This window comes from Leptodactylus fuscus, chromosome 1 (genome assembly GCF_031893055.1).
Source record: "Leptodactylus fuscus isolate aLepFus1 chromosome 1, aLepFus1.hap2, whole genome shotgun sequence".
Lineage (NCBI taxonomy): Eukaryota > Metazoa > Chordata > Amphibia > Anura > Leptodactylidae > Leptodactylus > Leptodactylus fuscus.
The window spans coordinates 653,184-668,190 of NC_134265.1; positions in this window are offsets into that span (position 1 = coordinate 653,184).

Here is a 15,007-nt window from a genome sequence, read left to right on the forward strand (position 1 = left end):
CCAAGGTCCAGCTTCTCCCTCAGTAGTCCCGGGCTCTCACATACTGAGGGCGGGTTGTCAGCTAGTCTAGGATCCAGTAGGACAGGTGATGGTCCCTCCACCAAGGTGCAGCTTCCTCCCTCAGTAGTCCCGGGCTCTCACATACTGAGGGCGGGGTGTCAGCTAGTCTAGGATCCAGTAGGACAGGTGATGGTCCCTCCACCAAGGTCCAGCTTCTCCCTCAGTAGTCCCGGGCTCTCACATACTGAGGGCGGGGTGTCAGGTAGTCTAGGATCCAGTAGGACAGGTGATGGTCCCTCCACCAAGGTGCAGCTTCTCCCTCAGTAGTCCTGGGCTCTCACATACTGAGGGCGGGGTGTCAGCTAGTCTAGGATCCAGTAGGACAGGTGATGGTCCCTCCACCAAGGTTCAGCTTCTCCCTCAGTAGTCCTGGGCTCTCACATACTGAGGGCGGGGTGTCAGCTAGTCTAGGATCCAGTAGGACCGGTGATGGTCCCTCCACCAAGGTGCAGCTTCTCCCTCAGTAGTCCTGGGCTCTCACATACTGAGGGCGGGGTGTCAGGTAGTCTAGGATCCAGTAGGACCGGTGATGGTCCCTCCACCAAGGTGCAGCTTCTCCCTCAGTAGTCCCGGGCTCTCACATACTGAGGGCGGGTTGTCAGCTAGTCTAGGATCCAGTAGGACCGGTGATGGTCCCTCCACCAAGGTGCAGTTTCTCCCTCAGTAGTCCTGGGCTCTCACATACTGAGGGCGGGGTGTCAGCTAGTCTAGGATCCAGTAGGACAGGTGATGGTCCCTCCACCAAGGTCCAGCTTCTCCCTCAGTAGTCCCGGGCTCTCACATACTGAGGGCGGGTTGTCAGCTAGTCTAGGATCCAGTAGGACAGGTGATGGTCCCTCCACCAAGGTCCAGCTTCTCCCTCAGTAGTCCCGGGCTCTCACATACTGAGGGCGGGTTGTCAGGTAGTCTAGGATCCAGTAGGACAGGTGATGGTCCCTCCACCAAGGTCCAGCTTCTCCCTCAGTAGTCCCGGGCTCTCACATACTGAGGGCGGGGTGTCAGCTAGTCTAGGATCCAGTAGGACAGGTGATGGTCCCTCCACCAAGGTTCAGCTTCTCCCTCAGTAGTCCTGGGCTCTCACATACTGAGGGCGGGGTGTCAGCTAGTCTAGGATCCAGTAGGACCGGTGATGGTCCCTCCACCAAGGTGCAGCTTCTCCCTCAGTAGTCCTGGGCTCTCACATACTGAGGGCGGGGTGTCAGGTAGTCTAGGATCCAGTAGGACCGGTGATGGTCCCTCCACCAAGGTGCAGCTTCTCCCTCAGTAGTCCCGGGCTCTCACATACTGAGGGCGGGTTGTCAGCTAGTCTAGGATCCAGTAGGACCGGTGATGGTCCCTCCACCAAGGTGCAGTTTCTCCCTCAGTAGTCCTGGGCTCTCACATACTGAGGGCGGGGTGTCAGCTAGTCTAGGATCCAGTAGGACAGGTGATGGTCCCTCCACCAAGGTCCAGCTTCTCCCTCAGTAGTCCCGGGCTCTCACATACTGAGGGCGGGTTGTCAGCTAGTCTAGGATCCAGTAGGACAGGTGATGGTCCCTCCACCAAGGTCCAGCTTCTCCCTCAGTAGTCCCGGGCTCTCACATACTGAGGGCGGGTTGTCAGGTAGTCTAGGATCCAGTAGGACAGGTGATGGTCCCTCCACCAAGGTCCAGCTTCTCCCTCAGTAGTCCCGGGCTCTCACATACTGAGGGCGGGGTGTCAGCTAGTCTAGGATCCAGTAGGACAGGTGATGGTCCCTCCACCAAGGTGCAGCTTCTCCCTCAGTAGTCCCGGGCTCTCACATACTGAGGGCGGGTTGTCAGGTAGTCTAGGATCCAGTAGGACAGTGTGAAGAGGTAAACTATTTTGTGTTATGTTTCCATGTGATTTCTTCTTTGTAACCTTAGTGGTGGTACATAAGACCCCAGATCTGGTAATATCTCTGTGTGAATGTTCTATTACTGCTTCTTATTCCTTTCTTTCCTCATTAGGCTGGCCACCTAATGCTCTATTTTCCTACTATTTCTTGTCTTACCATCTGGGAACCATATACTAACACTAAGGAACTGTTCACATTAACATGGATTTATAAAGTGTTTTTGCATATTTACCTGCATGAGTGGAGTTGCACTGGGTGTGTCTCCCCTGATCTTATAAGAGGCAAGTCTGCAGCAACTCCAGGGTTTTATAGGGAAAACTGCAGAGTATTATGGGAAATGTCTAAGGTATAAAATGATTCCAATTCCCAGAAAGCTGGGTGTGTTGGTGAAGTTCACATGATGAATTGTTTGTGAGACTACAGCAGCCTGAGGTACAAGGTGTTTGTTGTATACATTATGGAAATTTTCTGAAGAATTATTTTTTTTTGTTAAAACTGGACTTCCTGAAATAAACTCCTTGGATTCTTTTCATCAATCAAGGTCCGATTGTTTTTTTGAAAAATCCCATGCTTCACATATGGTGTCAGAAACGGGATGATTTTTGGAGTATTGCTGTAAGTACTCAAGCCTAAAGAAACAAGGGAGTTATGTACAAGACACATTCCTGGCGTATTAATGCAAAGCCACCAACTAAGTCTGCAAAGCGAACTGTTGCAAGGAAACTGGTGAATATGGAAAGTCAAGGTGTCAGACAGAGAGCACTGCTAGAGGAGGATGCAGAAGTGCAAGGAGCCACGGTAGAAGAGGATGCAGAAGTGCAAGGAGCCACAGCTGCTCCATTAACTCCAAGTGTTGCTGAGCCTTCTGAAAAGACTTTACCAGAGAGCATTGCTGACCTTATGAAATGGTTAACTGTGCAGCAGATCAATGCAGAAAAAAGGCAAATGGAGGAAGCCAGGAGAAATTGCGAGGAATTGCGACATCAGGATGAACGCTGGAGGGAGCTGTTTCAAACCCTGAGACCGCCTGTTGCTTGGAAAGACCCTCGCATGACCAAACTTTCTCCAGAAGATGATATTGAAGCATATTTAACCACATTTGAAAGAATTGTACATACCTGTCAGTGGCCTAAGGAACAGTGGGTTGTAAGACTGGCGCCATATCTTACTGGACAAGCCCAACTGGCATATAGCCACATGAACATGAATGATGCAAATAACTATGACTTGGTTAAAGAGACTATTCTAAGGCGATATGACATCAGTGAGGAAACCTATAGACAGAGGTTCAGAGAACTCAAGTACAGCTACACTGATGGTCCAAGAGAAGTCTTTACTCGCCTGCAAGACTTATATATGAAATGGATGAAACCAGACAACAAGACGACTGAGCAGATCAGTGAAGCGATCATACTTGAACAGTTTCTACAAATTCTTCCAGCTGATGTTCTTGCTTGGGTTAAAAAACATCGGCCCAAAAATGCTGACAAAGCTATTTCTTTGGCAGAGGACTTTATCCTAGCAAAGAGAGACTTAAGCAGGTCTGCAACTGGCCCATCCAAACCATTCAGAACTTTCTCTGGAGGGAGAGGTCAAGAAACCAGAAGTCCATTAAAAACTGTCACCAGTGAAAAAATGTGCTATATTTGCCAAGAAAAGGGACACATTGCGAAATTCTGCCCCAGGAAAAGCGCTAAAGGCACAAAGTCTGGATTGTTTTTTGCTAGCAGTGACTTCATGCTGCCAATCCAAGTTAATGGACAGAACGTGGATGCTTTGCTTGATTCTGGCAGTAAATTAAGCTTGGTAAAGGAGAACCTAATAATTCAGAAGATGGACTCTCCCAAAGTGCCAATTACTTGTGTTCATGGAGATACAAAAAAATACTCCACATCAAATATTGACCTGCAGTTGGATGAGAAATGTTTTACCATGCCAGCAGTTGTTGTTCCAGAACTACAAGTACCAGTGATCCTTGGAAGAACCACACCCGGATTCAAAGATTTGCTAATGGGGAAAAGCCAGCTGTCTGCTGTGACTACCAGGGCTAAAGCAAAGGCACACAAGAGAGGTGAGACATTGGAGGACATTTTCCCATTTCATGAGGACATCATGGAGCCGCCATCATCCAAGCCTCTGAGAGTTCCAGGACAGCAGGATGTCTCTAGGATGAGTTTCCCTGGATGGAAGTATAACAATGCTGACTTGTGGGACACTGATATTACATTGGAACAAAAACAGGACATTGACTTATATGCATTGTATGAACACGGTTTAACTAACAGTAAAGTGGTTGCAGAAAGTGGTAAGCAGCTTGTTACACCCTATTATCTGGTGGAAAACAATATTTTATATAGAGTGTGTAGTCACCCAAAAACAGGAGAGCAAGTGCAACAGTTAGTTGTGCCAAAAAAGTTTAGACCAGAAATTTTGAAATGAGCGCATGATATTCCTGTTGCTGGACATTTGGGTTATAAAAGAACTTTGGCCAGAGTACTCTATCGGTTCTATTGGCCTGGAGTTTATGATGAGATCACTACTTACTGTCGTAGTTGCCCAATATGTCAGTACACTGCTTCAGCTCCTCCCAAAGCAGAGCTTATACCCTTACTAATAATGGATGAATCATTTAATACTGTGGGTGTGGATATTATCGGTCCACTAGAAAGAACTTACAAAGGTAACCGTTTCATTCTTACAATTGTTGATTACTGTACCAAGTATCCTGAAGCCATACCTATGCGCACAGTTACTGCTAAAAGAGTTGCAGAGGAAATTTTGAAGGTGTTTAGCAGGGTTGGATTACCTAAGCATATCCTTACTGACCAGGGGAGTAACTTTACATCTTCCTTTCTGTTAGAAGTTTATAAGCTTCTTGGTATACAGCCTCTCAGGACTACCCCGTATCATCCACAAACTGATGGGTTGACTGAACGGTATAACCAAACCTTGAAGAACATGCTTAGGAAACTTACACATAATGATCCCAAACTGTGGGACAAATGGTTGCCCTTTCTGTTATTTGCCTATCGTGAGGTTCCACAAAAGTCCACAGGGTTTAGCCCTATTGGATTGTTATATGGGAGACGACCCAGGGGACTCTTGGATGTTATTAAAGAGGTATGGGAAGGTAAAGATGGTCATCAGAAGAATGTGGTGGAACATGTATTGGAAATGAGAGAAAGATTAATGAAATTGATTAAGGTAGCTCATGATAATGTCCACAAGGCAAAAGTTTACCAAAAGAAATGGTATGATCAACATGCCAAAAATAAATCGATTAAAGTTGGGGATAAGGTTCTTCTCTTGCTTCCCAGCAGTGAGAATAAGTTGTTGGCCAGATGGCAAGGGCCATATAAAGTGGTTAGACAAACAGGTCCTGTTGACTTTGAAATTGAAACCCCAGATAAAAAACAAAAAAATAAGGTTTACCATGTAAATTTATTAAAACGTTGGATTGAACCAGAGGTTAGTCCTAAAGATAACACTACGTGTACTATTGTAGCAGAGTCTTCACAGGATATGTCTGAAGAAATCTATGATTTGTTGAAAAATTGTGCTCACTGGTCAGAGGTAACATTGAATCCAAAGTTATCTAAAGAGCAATATTGTGACCTGAGGAAGATTATTGGGTCTAGTTCACATATTTTTGGAAGTAAGCCTGGCCGTGTGTCTTTAGTTTCTCATACAATAAATACTGGAGATCATCCGCCTATCAGACATAGACCTTATCGTATACCTGAAAAATTAAAGGGTAAGACTGAAAATGAGGTTCAGGAAATGCTTAAATTGGGCGTTATTGAACCCTCTAAAAGTCCTTGGTCATCACCTGTAGTGATGGTTGGGAAAAAAGATGGGACAATAAGATTTTGCATAGATTTTCGTAAAATTAATGCTATATCTAGTTTTGACAATTACCCAATGCCGCGTATTGATGAGCTCATAGATAGATTGGGGTGTGCAGAATATATTTCTACCCTAGATTTATGTAAGGGGTACTGGCAAATTCCACTTGATGAGAAATCAAAAGAAAAAACTGCCTTTGTGATGCCTAATGGTTTGTATCAGTTCAGAAACATGCCATTTGGTCTTCATGGTGCTCCAGCCACGTTTCAAAGAGCCATGGACTTACTCTTGAAGGATCATACGGAGTACAGTGCTGCTTATTTAGATGATGTGGTAATCTTTAGCAAATCATGGGAAGAGCACTTGTATCACTTGGAAAAGGTGATAACTGAAATTGGGAAAGCAGGATTTACAATTAATCCACGTAAATGTGCTTTGGGATTCCAAGAAACAAAGTACCTTGGGTTTATTGTGGGTAGTGGTAAAGTAAGGCCAGAGATATCCAAAGTACAAGCCATTCAATCTGCGACTATTCCAGCCACAAAGAAAGAGGTCAGATCCTTTTTAGGTCTTGTTGGCTATTATAGACGTTTTATTCCAAACTTTGCTACTATCGTTGCTCCCTTAACCGACCTAACTAAAAAAAACAGTAGAGAGGACGTGATATGGACAACAGAATGTGATTTAGCTTTTGAACAAATAAAAGAAATTTTGTGTAAAGAACCAGTCTTACAAAGCCCAAACTATGACAAACCATTTATTGTACAGACGGATGCATCTGAGGTGGGACTTGGGGCAGTCCTGAGTCAAGAGATTAATGGTGAGGAACACCCTATTCTTTATTTAAGTAGGAAACTTTTTCCCCGTGAACAAAAGTATTCTACAATCGAGAAGGAAGGGCTGGCGATAAAGTGGGCATTGGAGGCATTACGCTATTATTTATTAGGAAGAGAGTTTACTTTAGTGACGGATCATCATCCCCTCACTTGGATTCATACCATGAAGGACAAAAATGCCAGAATAACTAGATGGTATCTAGCATTACAGCCATTTAAATTTGAGATACAACATCGGTCAGGGTCCAAGCACCAAAATGCCGATCATTTGTCTAGGTATGGTGCTGAAGTGAAAGCGGTCTGAAGAAGGACAAGCTTCTTCTTAAGGGGGGAGGAATGTGAAGAGGTAAACTATTTTGTGTTATGTTTCCATGTGATTTCTTCTTTGTAACCTTAGTGGTGGTACATAAGACCCCAGATCTGGTAATATCTCTGTGTGAATGTTCTATTACTGCTTCTTATTCCTTTCTTTCCTCATTAGGCTGGCCACCTAATGCTCTATTTTCCTACTATTTCTTGTCTTACCATCTGGGAACCATATACTAACACTAAGGAACTGTTCACATTAACATGGATTTATAAAGTGTTTTTGCATATTTACCTGCATGAGTGGAGTTGCACTGGGTGTGTCTCCCCTGATCTTATAAGAGGCAAGTCTGCAGCAACTCCAGGGTTTTATAGGGAAAACTGCAGAGTATTATGGGAAATGTCTAAGGTATAAAATGATTCCAATTCCCAGAAAGCTGGGTATGTGTTGGTGAAGTTCACATGATGAATTGTTTGTGAGACTACAGCAGCCTGAGGTACAAGGTGTTTGTTGTATACATTATGGAAATTTTCTGAAGAATTATTTTTTTTGTTAAAACTGGACTTCCTGAAATAAACTCCTTGGATTCTTTTCATCAATCAAGGTCCGATTGTTTTTTTGAAAAATCCCATGCTTCACAGACAGGTGATGGTCCCTCCACCAAGGTGCAGTTTCTCCCTCAGTAGTCCCGGGCTCTCACATACTGAGGGCGGGGTGTCAGCTAGTCTAGGATCCAGTAGGACCGGTGATGGTCCCTCCACCAAGGTTCAGCTTCCTCCCTCAGTAGTCCTGGGCTCTCACATACTGAGGGCGGGGTGTCAGGTAGTCTAGGATCCAGTAGGACAGGTGATGGTCCCTCCACCAAGGTGCAGTTTCTCCCTCAGTAGTCCCGGGCTCTCACATACTGAGGGCGGGGTATCAGCTAGTCTAGGATCCAGTAGGACCGGTGATGGTCCCTCCACCAAGGTTCAGCTTCCTCCCTCAGTAGTCCTGGGCTCTCACATACTGAGGGCGGGGTGTCAGGTAGTCTAGGATCCAGTAGGACCGGTGATGGTCCCTCCACCAAGGTCCAGCTTCTCCCTCAGTAGTCCTGGGCTCTCACATACTGAGGGCGGGGTGTCAGCTAGTCTAGGATCCAGTAGGACCGGTGATGGTCCCTCCACCAAGGTGCAGTTTCTCCCTCAGTAGTCCCGGGCTCTCACATACTGAGGGCGGGGTGTCAGGTAGTCTAGGATCCAGTAGGACCGGTGATGGTCCCTCCACCAAGGTCCAGCTTCTCCCTCAGTAGTCCCGGGCTCTCACATACTGAGGGCGGGGTGTCAGGTAGTCCAGGATCCAGTAGGACAGGTGATGGTCCCTCCACCAAGGTGCAGTTTCTCCCTCAGTAGTCCCGGGCTCTCACATACTGAGGGCGGGGTGTCAGCTAGTCTAGGATCCAGTAGGACAGGTGATGGTCCCTCCACCAAGGTGCAGTTTCTCCCTCAGTAGTCCCGGGCTCTCACATACTGAGGGCGGGGTGTCAGCTAGTCTAGGATCCAGTTGGACCGGTGATGGTCCCTCCACCAAGGTTCAGCTTCTCCCTCAGTAGTCCTGGGCTCTCACATACTGAGGGCGGGGTGTCAGGTAGTCTAGGATCCAGTAGGACAGGTGATGGTCCCTCCACCAAGGTCCAGCTTCTCCCTCAGTAGTCCCGGGCTCTCACATACTGAGGGCGGGGTGTCAGGTAGTCTAGGATCCAGTAGGACAGGTGATGGTCCCTCCACCAAGGTTCAGCTTCTCCCTCAGTAGTCCTGGGCTCTCACATACTGAGGGCGGGGTGTCAGCTAGTCTAGGATCCAGTAGGACAGGTGATGGTCCCTCCACCAAGGTCCAGCTTCTCCCTCAGTAGTCCCGGGCTCTCACATACTGAGGGCGGGTTGTCAGCTAGTCTAGGATCCAGTAGGACAGGTGATGGTCCCTCCACCAAGGTCCAGCTTCTCCCTCAGTAGTCCCGGGCTCTCACATACTGAGGGCGGGTTGTCAGGTAGTCTAGGATCCAGTAGGACAGGTGATGGTCCCTCCACCAAGGTCCAGCTTCTCCCTCAGTAGTCCTGGGCTCTCACATACTGAGGGCGGGGTGTCAGCTAGTCTAGGATCCAGTAGGACAGGTGATGGTCCCTCCACCAAGGTGCAGCTTCTCCCTCAGTAGTCCCGGGCTCTCACATACTGAGGGCGGGTTGTCAGGTAGTCTAGGATCCAGTAGGACAGTGTGAAGAGGTAAACTATTTTGTGTTATGTTTCCATGTGATTTCTTCTTTGTAACCTTAGTGGTGGTACATAAGACCCCAGATCTGGTAATATCTCTGTGTGAATGTTCTATTACTGCTTCTTATTCCTTTCTTTCCTCATTAGGCTGGCCACCTAATGCTCTATTTTCCTACTATTTCTTGTCTTACCATCTGGGAACCATATACTAACACTAAGGAACTGTTCACATTAACATGGATTTATAAAGTGTTTTTGCATATTTACCTGCATGAGTGGAGTTGCACTGGGTGTGTCTCCCCTGATCTTATAAGAGGCAAGTCTGCAGCAACTCCAGGGTTTTATAGGGAAAACTGCAGAGTATTATGGGAAATGTCTAAGGTATAAAATGATTCCAATTCCCAGAAAGCTGGGTGTGTTGGTGAAGTTCACATGATGAATTGTTTGTGAGACTACAGCAGCCTGAGGTACAAGGTGTTTGTTGTATACATTATGGAAATTTTCTGAAGAATTATTTTTTTTGTTAAAACTGGACTTCCTGAAATAAACTCCTTGGATTCTTTTCATCAATCAAGGTCCGATTGTTTTTTTGAAAAATCCCATGCTTCACAGACAGGTGATGGTCCCTCCACCAAGGTGCAGTTTCTCCCTCAGTAGTCCCGGGCTCTCACATACTGAGGGCGGGGTGTCAGCTAGTCTAGGATCCAGTAGGACCGGTGATGGTCCCTCCACCAAGGTTCAGCTTCCTCCCTCAGTAGTCCTGGGCTCTCACATACTGAGGGCGGGGTGTCAGGTAGTCTAGGATCCAGTAGGACCGGTGATGGTCCCTCCACCAAGGTCCAGCTTCTCCCTCAGTAGTCCCGGGCTCTCACATACTGAGGGCGGGGTGTCAGCTAGTCTAGGATCCAGTAGGACCGGTGATGGTCCCTCCACCAAGGTTCAGCTTCCTCCCTCAGTAGTCCTGGGCTCTCACATACTGAGGGCGGGGTGTCAGGTAGTCTAGGATCCAGTAGGACAGGTGATGGTCCCTCCACCAAGGTGCAGTTTCTCCCTCAGTAGTCCCGGGCTCTCACATACTGAGGGCGGGGTGTCAGGTAGTCTAGGATCCAGTAGGACCGGTGATGGTCCCTCCACCAAGGTCCAGCTTCTCCCTCAGTAGTCCCGGGCTCTCACATACTGAGGGCGGGGTGTCAGCTAGTCTAGGATCCAGTAGGACCGGTGATGGTCCCTCCACCAAGGTTCAGCTTCCTCCCTCAGTAGTCCTGGGCTCTCACATACTGAGGGCGGGGTGTCAGGTAGTCTAGGATCCAGTAGGACAGGTGATGGTCCCTCCACCAAGGTGCAGTTTCTCCCTCAGTAGTCCCGGGCTCTCACATACTGAGGGCGGGGTATCAGCTAGTCTAGGATCCAGTAGGACCGGTGATGGTCCCTCCACCAAGGTTCAGCTTCCTCCCTCAGTAGTCCTGGGCTCTCACATACTGAGGGCGGGGTGTCAGGTAGTCTAGGATCCAGTAGGACAGGTGATGGTCCCTCCACCAAGGTCCAGCTTCTCCCTCAGTAGTCCCGGGCTCTCACATACTGAGGGTGGGGTGTCAGCTAGTCTAGGATCCAGTAGGACCGGTGATGGTCCCTCCACCAAGGTTCAGCTTCCTCCCTCAGTAGTCCTGGGCTCTCACATACTGAGGGCGGGGTGTCAGGTAGTCTAGGATCCAGTAGGACCGGTGATGGTCCCTCCACCAAGGTCCAGCTTCTCCCTCAGTAGTCCTGGGCTCTCACATACTGAGGGCGGGGTGTCAGCTAGTCTAGGATCCAGTAGGACCGGTGATGGTCCCTCCACCAAGGTGCAGTTTCTCCCTCAGTAGTCCCGGGCTCTCACATACTGAGGGCGGGGTGTCAGGTAGTCTAGGATCCAGTAGGACCGGTGATGGTCCCTCCACCAAGGTCCAGCTTCTCCCTCAGTAGTCCCGGGCTCTCACATACTGAGGGCGGGGTGTCAGGTAGTCCAGGATCCAGTAGGACAGGTGATGGTCCCTCCACCAAGGTGCAGTTTCTCCCTCAGTAGTCCCGGGCTCTCACATACTGAGGGCGGGGTGTCAGCTAGTCTAGGATCCAGTAGGACAGGTGATGGTCCCTCCACCAAGGTGCAGTTTCTCCCTCAGTAGTCCCGGGCTCTCACATACTGAGGGCGGGGTGTCAGCTAGTCTAGGATCCAGTTGGACCGGTGATGGTCCCTCCACCAAGGTTCAGCTTCTCCCTCAGTAGTCCTGGGCTCTCACATACTGAGGGCGGGGTGTCAGGTAGTCTAGGATCCAGTAGGACAGGTGATGGTCCCTCCACCAAGGTCCAGCTTCTCCCTCAGTAGTCCCGGGCTCTCACATACTGAGGGCGGGGTGTCAGGTAGTCTAGGATCCAGTAGGACAGGTGATGGTCCCTCCACCAAGGTCCAGCTTCTCCCTCAGTAGTCCCGGGCTCTCACATACTGAGGGCGGGGTGTCAGGTAGTCTAGGATCCAGTAGGACAGGTGATGGTCCCTCCACCAAGGTGCAGCTTCTCCCTCAGTAGTCCCGGGCTCTCACATACTGAGGGCGGGGTGTCAGGTAGTCTAGGATCCAGTAGGACAGGTGATGGTCCCTCCACCAAGGTGCAGCTTCTCCCTCAGTAGTCCCGGGCTCTCACATACTGAGGGCGGGGTGTCAGCTAGTCTAGGATCCAGTAGGACCGGTGATGGTCCCTCCACCAAGGTTCAGCTTCCTCCCTCAGTAGTCCTGGCTGATGGTGGAGAAGTCACAGGACATTATTCTCCCAGTGTTCCCGGGTTTCTCCAGGTGAGAGGGTTCTCTGTGAAGGAGGTGGATGATGGCATCTGAAGGCTTTATTTTTCTCCTTGAGAAGAGCTTTTATATTGGGGTTAATCCATTGCTTGTTTTTAGAGAAAGACCTCAGCACTTTTGTGGGTTCCGTGTTGTCTATACAGTAATTGATGTAGTCCATTCTGCATTGTGTAAGCCCCTCAATGTCATTCAGAAGGGAACCCTGCAGCACTGCCCATGTAGTTGTATGAGAACAGTCCCTCAGAGCCCCCCACACTTCCCTGACCAGATCCTCACTGTACGAGTAACAGCTGGTTCACTAAGTACAAGTGGCTTGTGTATCGGTCGCAGATGCACCAGGTTGTGATCTGATCTGCCTAGGGGCGGTAGGGCAGACGAGATATATGCATCCCGTACGTTGGCAAAGAGCAAGTCCAGCATTTTGTTGTCTCTTGTGTGGCAGGTTACATACTGTGTGAAGCTGGCTAGGGTGGATGCTGGAGAGATGTGGATGAAGTTTCCAGACACCAGGAGGAGGGCATGGGGGGGGGGGGGTGATGAATGCAGCTCGCTCACCACAGCATGTAGCACCGCGCAGGCGGCTTCAGCTCTTACAGAGGGGGGGGCATATGCAGCTAGCACGATGACATGTGATAATTCCCCTGGCAGATAATAATGTCTCATGTTCATGGCTAATACTTCCATATCCTACAGCACGATTATTCCTTAACTACAATGTGCCCTGTGTTACACCATCTTTCATTCACAAATATCGCAAGCCCCCCTCCTTTCTTCTCACCCAGTGGCATAACTACGAATGGGGGGCCCCATGGCGAACTTTTGACATCCCCCCCCCGGCTGACACCGTAGACCCCGACCAACTGAACCATGCTCACAGTTATACCCCACAGTGGCCCCAGTACACAGTATTATGTTCCATAGTGGCCCCTGCGCACAGTATTATGTCCCATAGTGGCCCCTGCACACAGTATATTCCCCATAGTGGCCCCTGCACACAGTATTATGTCCCATAGTGGCCCCTGCACACAGTATTATCCCCCATAGTGACCCCTGCACACAGTATGATGTCCCATAGTGGCCCCTGCACACAGTATGATGTCCCATAGTGGCCCCTGCACACAGTATGATGTCCCATAGTGGCCCCTGCACACAGTAATATCCCCCATAGTGGCCCCTGCACACAGTATGATGTCCCATAGTGGCCCCTGCGCACAGTATTATCCCCCATAGTGGCCCCTGCACACAGTATTATGTCCCATAGTGGCCCCTGCACACAGTATGATGTCCCATAGTGGCCCCTGCACACAGTAATATCCCCCATAGTGGCCCCTGCACACAGTATTATGTCCCATAGTGTCCCCTGCACACAGTATTATGTCCCATAGTGGCCCCTGCACACAGTATGATGTCCCATAGTGGCCCCTGCGCACAGTATTATCCCCCATACTGGCCCCTGCGCACAGTATTATGTCCCATAGTGGCCCCTGCGCACAGTATTATGTTCCATAGTGGCCCCTGCGCACAGTATTATGTCCCATAGTGGCCCCTGCGCACAGTATATTCCCCATAGTGGCCCCTGCACACAGTATTATGTCCCATAGTGGTCCCTGCACACAGTATTATGTCCCATAGTGGCCCCTGCACACAGTATTATGCCCCATAGTGGCCCCTGCACACAGTATTATGCCCCATAGTGACCCCTGCACACAGTATTATCCCCCATAGTGACCCCTGCACACAGTATGATGTCCCATAGTGGCCCCTGCACACAGTATTATGTCCCATAGTGGTCCCTGCACACAGTATTATGTCCCATAGTGGCCCCTGCACACAGTATTATCCCCCATAGTGACCCCTGCACACAGTATTATCCCCCATAGTGGCCCCTGCACACAGTATGATGTCCCATAGTGGCCCCTGCACACAGTATTATGTCCCATAGTGGCCCCTGCGCACAGTATGATGTCCCATAGTGGCCCCTGCGCACAGTATTATCCCCCATACTGGCCCCTGCGCACAGTATTATGTCCCATAGTGACCCCTGCACACAGTATTATGTTCCATAGTGGCCCCTGCGCACAGTATATTCCCCATAGTGGCCCCTGCACACAGTATTATGTCCCATAGTGGCCCCTGCGCACAGTATATTCCCCATAGTGGCCCCTGCACACAGTATTATGTCCCATAGTGGTCCCTGCACACAGTATTATGTCCCATAGTGGCCCCTGCACACAGTATTATGCCCCATAGTGGCCCCTGCACACAGTATTATGCCCCATAGTGACCCCTGCACACAGTATTATCCCCCATAGTGGCCCCTGCACACAGTATTATGTCCCATAGTGGTCCCTGCACACAGTATTATGTCCCATAGTGGTCCCTGCACACAGTATTATGTCCCATAGTGGCCCCTGCACACAGTATTATACCCCATAGTGGCCCCTGCACACAGTATGATGTCCCATAGTGGCCCCTGCACACAGTATGATGTCCCATAGTGGCCCCTGCACACAGTATGATGTCCCATAGTGGCCCCTGCACACAGTATTATGTCCCATAGTGGCCCCTGCACACAGTATTATGTCCCATAGTGGCCCCTGCACACAGTATTATGCCCCATAGTGACCCCTGCACACAGTATTATCCCCCATAGTGGCCCCTGCACACAGTATTATGTCCCATAGTGACCCCTGCACACAGTATTATGTCCCACAGTGGCCCCAGTACAGAGTATTATGTTCCATAGTGGCCCCTGCACACAGTATTATGTCCCATAGTGGCCCCTGCACACAGTATTATGTCCCATAGTGACCCCTGCACACAGTATTATCCCCCATAGTGACCCCTGCACACAGTATTATGCCCCATAGTGACCCCTGCACACAGTATTATCCCCCATAGTGACCCCTGCACACAGTATTATGCCCCATAGTGACCCCTGCACACAGTATTATCCCCCATAGTGGCCCCTGCACACAGTATTATGCCCCATAGTGACCCCTGCACACAGTATTATCCCCCATAG